This window comes from Orbicella franksi, chromosome 3 (genome assembly GCF_964199315.1).
Source record: "Orbicella franksi chromosome 3, jaOrbFran1.1, whole genome shotgun sequence".
Taxonomy (NCBI): Eukaryota; Metazoa; Cnidaria; class Anthozoa; order Scleractinia; family Merulinidae; genus Orbicella; species Orbicella franksi.
The window spans coordinates 16,402,636-16,408,396 of record NC_138147.1 but is presented as its reverse complement, the minus strand read 5'-3'; the positions used below and the strand labels follow the sequence as shown (position 1 = coordinate 16,408,396).

The 5,761-nt window shown below is 39.2% G+C and overlaps 1 pseudogene; it reads right to left on the bottom strand.

The window, feature by feature from the left end:
• Positions 1–853: 853 nt before the first annotated feature.
• On the bottom strand, positions 854–1,868 carry LOC145482359 (uncharacterized; annotated as a pseudogene).
• Positions 1,869–5,761: the final 3,893 nt, after the last annotated feature.

Below are 5,761 nucleotides of genomic sequence, written 5' to 3'. Positions count from 1 at the left end.
TTAAAGCTCTAACATCCTCCATTGCATCGTGTGCGGGGAAAGGTTCACGGAAACGTGTCTGATAAATGGAATGTTGATTTAATTTAATTAACTGTGGAACCATCTGGTAAGACCAGTGAGGGATGTTTACGTTTGACCAAGTTCTTCATCACAGGGAGAGTGTCAGAAAAGAAAACGTTAAGACAGGAAAGTTTTTCACAAAGTTGATGTCCACCTTGACGAAGAAGAGTTGGATTATCGAAAACTTGAGAGTTGTGCCCGATTAAAACAGTATAAACATTATGATCGCTTTCCACACGCCTGACAGTTTTCTCTAAGTAGATTAGAAAATTTTCGAGTGACTTTCCAACTGACACAGTTTCGACTGATTGATTGTCTTTAAACAGGGTCCTGACGCCTCTGACTGTTCGGACACTTAAACCATTTACCGTTGTAGCATGAATATCTACATCCCTCAAAGGCAATATATAGTCGCTGAAACAGTGCAAACCTGACTGATCAACTGCTGAAAGTGGGCATATTTCTGCGGTTTTTCCAGACGTGTTTGTTTCAATATCGTAAATGATGAAATTGTAAACAGTGTTTCTGTCATAGGGAAATTTCTCCGCCACTGGTCTGATCGTTAATTCAGGAATGCATGTTTCAAAGTTTTTCAGCTCCTCGTTTGAAATTTTCAAATCGATGATGTCGAATTCTTGGTAGAATTGTTTGGATCCAGGTTAAGTCCTATTCCACTTTGGTATGTGTTTCCTTCCTTAGCTTGTTTTTAACCATCAAGATTTAACTTATGCTTATGTAGTTGAGCTCTTCGGCGTTTGAAACTAATGCTGTTTTTTCCTAGTTTGTCTTGGGTAGCCTTGTGATCCATCCTTTCAATGTAGCTGATACAGTGTATACCAGGTTCAATGTTGAGGCTCTCAAGTGTTTGGGTAATGTACTGATATCCAAGGTTTACTTGCGAGATACCACAGGCCACTCAGAAGTCATTACTTTAACTTCCACCGTAGTATCTAATTTTGGGATTTTTTGAGCCTATAACACTGTTTAGGGCCTCATTTCGCTGCGAATTTGACCCAGGTGCTAACTTTGCAACTACTATGTCAGTACAATATTCATCAAAATTTCTCTCCAGAGCTTTCCTTAAGTCATCGCCATAGAGATCTTTGCCATAGGGTAAGTCAGAGTGTTTAATTAGTTAATAGGGTCTTTCTTGGCACCACACCATGATTCATTGCAATTTTTGTGGTCTCCAAACGAATGTGGTAGAATGCCTTTTAAGGGTTTTTGAAGGGCTGTTGGATTCCCCTTATTTTGAGACACGCTATAAGTAAAACATTTGACTAAATAGTTGATAACTTTCTTTGAGAGAGTTGATGAATTTACAAATTTCCCATGTTGGCTTAGGTTATACAGCCTTGTAGTAAGGGATCTTTTGGCATGCACAATGTCTGTCCACTTTTCTACAGGATAAGGGACCTTCTCTTTAATATGTGCAGCTGTTGTGGAGTCTTCATCCCCGACATAAACAGATAGTTTGACATTAGAATTTAGGTTTTCAGTGAGCAAATGGACTGCTGCCATAGGCTCCATTGCTTTTGATGATGCTGTGTGATTGAGTCGACAATTGTGTTTCTTGGCTTGTTTTCCAGTTTTTTAGCATTTGTGGAAACCCTGCAGGATTTTGTTCTCGTAGTATAATCCATAACCTTCCCATAAGTTAAACCCATGACTGCAGCATGACCAGTTGACGAGTTATGCCCCTTTCCCCGTTTTTGCCAACCCATGTCATGTGAGCAGGGGATATCGATGCAGCCTTGGTCATCTGCTTTTACACCCTTTTTGATGGCAGCATTTCTTTCTTCTAACATTGCAGTTTTGCAACTTTTCTTTGTTACTTGTTCTACTACATGCCCAATCTCGTTTTCTCTACTCTTGAATGTTACTAATAAATGAATAAATAAATAAATAAATAAAGTGTCTTTATTGTTGAAAAGATAAAATTACATATCTTATGTTACATTTAAAAATAACAATGTTAATGGGCTACAATATGTCTCTAAATAAGATAGATATTTACATGGAAACAAATATACAACAATCGAATACAAAAAGTACACTATCTACAAAGCTACATTGTACTTAAAAACTATCCTACTGGATTCATAGAGGGAGCATTTAATGTACACAGTAAATTTTTAGGTGGGTTTCACCGATTGCTGTATGTAGACACCCAAGAACAGCTCTTGAATTAACATCCTGACTGAGTAGACCTCTTTGACCGCTCCTTTGTTCACTGGAGGTCTTGACAACATTCTCTGTACCACACACTGCACAGGTAACTGAGAACACTGAGGCTAACCCACATTTTTTTCCGCTGTTACGTTCAACAATGACAAATTGGCTGAAAATAAAGTAAATATGAAGAAGCTAGTCATAAAAGGGGATAAGTGACGATTTTGGTTGCTTTTCTTTTTTCTTGCTCCAAATTAGCTGAAGTTTTGCATGTGGTCTTCAATGTAATAGAAAAATGTGGTTCTGTATTTTTGTCGCTGGTTTTTGCTTTGTTTTCGAGTTAAAACGTAGGCAAAAAACTTGGCTTTTTCTAGCCATTTCTTTAGGAGTTTATTTGTTGAACGGCAAACAGGCAGACTGTTTATAGTGTATGAAGTCAAAACCAAATCCCACAGCATATAGAGCGGAAATCTGGGAACGGATTGTTTACGCCGGTTATTGTGACGTGAACACAACACGTGAATCGATCGAGCGTCAAACGAAATGCCATCAAACAAAAAAGAGATGTGCCGCATTAGAGCTCTGTCAACTAATATCTTAAGCATTGTTTTAAAGTACCTTGTGTGCCTACCTGGTGGTTGAGAGGCATCATAAAGCCTCGATAAACCCGTAAGTCATCAGCACGTTTTAAAGAATCAAAATGTGTTCTGAAACTTCGAAGGCAGCTGATATACCGTAATCGTGTTATCGGCGTTCGAAGTCAGATCGAGCCAGGTAGCAAAGTCCAAGAGCAGTTCTTGCCCAAGAAAAATACCCTCTGGTGAGTTGAGGCCCATTTGCCAAGCGTTGCTAGCGTCAAAGTTTGGAAAGCGAGAACTGGTTTTAGAGTGATAAAATTTGTCTTGTATCGACCGCCATGTCTTCCCGCGCACGAGGTGTAAAGACCCTTCCCGGCATGCATTGCGATTACGTTCTGCGGACGTTTCTCGAACTGGTAACTAGATTTAAACATAATAATGGCCAGCAAGTGGCGATCGATTGTAACAGATCTGTGATCCAGTTTGCGTTGATTTTATTTCAAATCGGCATGATTTGTAGTGTTTTGAGCTTCTGGGATCAGGGGACATGCAGATGTATGGAGACCCGTACGTTGCGCAGAAGGGTTAATCTGTTAATCTGTCAGCCCTATTTATAGAGCGTTTTCACGTGGAGTCATCAAATTCTTAAATCCAAAACTAAACAGCCACCAAAGTTGTTATCCTCATCAGGCATAAGAGGTACCAGCGCATTTTGAACTTGGAAGTTATGGCGGTGCGTGACATCAAGCTACGATCGCGTTTGTCGAAAACTATGTTTTATCTCGTGATTTTTTAGCCATTGAAGACGTTGCCGTATTTGAAAAAGTGTTTATTGAAATGTTTATTTGTTTCATTTTATTTTTATTTACACCTTTTTTTGACCTGAAATCAGCATTTTTGAGCTTATACGTTGCGTGAAATTGCCATTTTCAGGAGCCCATCATGGGCTCCTACCATTTTGCTGTTTTCTAAGTGAAACCAACATCCTTGCCGTCACGCGTTAACGTCAAATTAACATTTTAACCTATTTAGACCTAAAATCAACATCATCGAGCTTATGCGCTGCGTAAAATTGACATTTTGCTGGTTTCTAAGTGAAACCAACATCCTTGCCGTCACGCGTCAACGTGAAATCAACATTTAAACCTTTTTTGACCTAAAAGCAACATTTTTGAGCTTATACGTTGCGTGGAATTGACATTTTGCAGGTTTCTAAGAGAAATCAACCTCCTTGCCGTCACGCGTTAACGCGAAATCAACATTTTAACCTATTTAGACCTGAAATCAACATCATTGAGCTTATGCGCTGCGTGAAATTGACATTTTGCTGGTTTCTAAGTGAAACCAACATCCTTGCCGTCACGCGTTAACGCGAAATCAACATTTTAACCTATTTAGACCTGAAATCAACATCATTGAGCTTATGCGTTGCGTGAAATTGACATTTTGCTGGTCTCTAAGTGAAACCAACATCCTTGCCGACACGCGTTAACGTGAAATCAACATTTTAACCTTTTTTGACCTAAAATCAACATTTTTGAGCTTATACGTTGCGTGGAATTGACATTTTGCTGGTTTCTAAGAGAAATCAACCTCCTTGCCGTCACCCGTTAACGTGAAATCAACATTTTAACCTACTTAGACCTGAAATCAACATCATTGAGCTTATGCGCTGCGTAAAATTGACATTTTGCTGGTTTCTAAGAGAAATCAACCTCCTTGCCGTCACCCGTTAACGTGAAATCAACATTTTAACCTATTTAGACCTGAAATCAACATCATTGAGCTTATGCGTTGCGTGAAATTGACATTTTGCTGGTCTCTAAGTGAAACCAACATCCTTGCCGTCACGCGTTAACGTGAAATCAACATTTTAACCTATTTAGACCTGAAATCAACATCATTGAGCTTATGCGTTGCGTGAAATTGACATTTTGCTGGTCTCTAAGTGAAACCAACATCCTTGCCGACACGCGTTAACGTGAAATCAACATTTTAACCTATTTAGACCTGAAATCAACATCATTGAGCTTATGCGTTGCGTAAAATTGACATTTTGCTGGTCTCTAAGTGAAACCAACATCCTTGCCGTCACGCGTTAACGTGAAATCAACATTTAAACCTTTTTTGACCTAAAATCAACATTTTTGAGCTTATGCGTTGCGTGGAATTGACATTTTGCTGGTTTCTAAGAGAAATCAACCTCCTTGCCGTCACCCGTTAACGTGAAATCAACATTTTAACCTACTTAGACCTGAAATCAACATCATTGAGCTTATGCGCTGCGTAAAATTGACATTTTGCTGGTTTCTAAGTGAAACCAACATCCTTGCCGTCACGCGTTAACGTGAAATCAACATTTAAACCTTTTTTGACCTAGAATCAACATTTTTGAGCTTATACGTTGCGTGAAATTGACATTTTGCTGCTTTCTAAGTGAGATCAAAATCCCTGCGGTCGCAGCGGGCCGATCCTTTGTTATGATAAACCGAGGCGAGACTTCGACTTATAACAAAGGCTTGGCTTGGTTATTATAACAAAGGATCGGCTCTGTTTATCATAACAAAGGCCCGGCTTCGTTTATTTGCAGCCTCGGCGGGAAAAGGGCGTTAGGTATTTTAATCAAAAGTGAACTTTGTCGAAAACGCTCCAAATTTCGCATAGAGTTTTGTTTAGGTATGTTTAGCAATGTCCCGTAGTTTTTGCGCTAAACCTTGCTTCGTTTTCAGGATATTGCGTATGCAAAAAAACCACTCGGTTTTCCTAGCGGCGTCTTTATAAAGCGAAGCAAAAACCAGCGGCAAAAATACAGGAACACGTTTTTCTATTACATTGAAGACCACATGCAAAAATTCAGCTAATTTGGAGCAAGAAAAAAGAAAAGCAACCAAAATCGTCACTTATCCCCTTTTATGACTAGCTTCTTCATATATTGATACTTGGGAAGATCT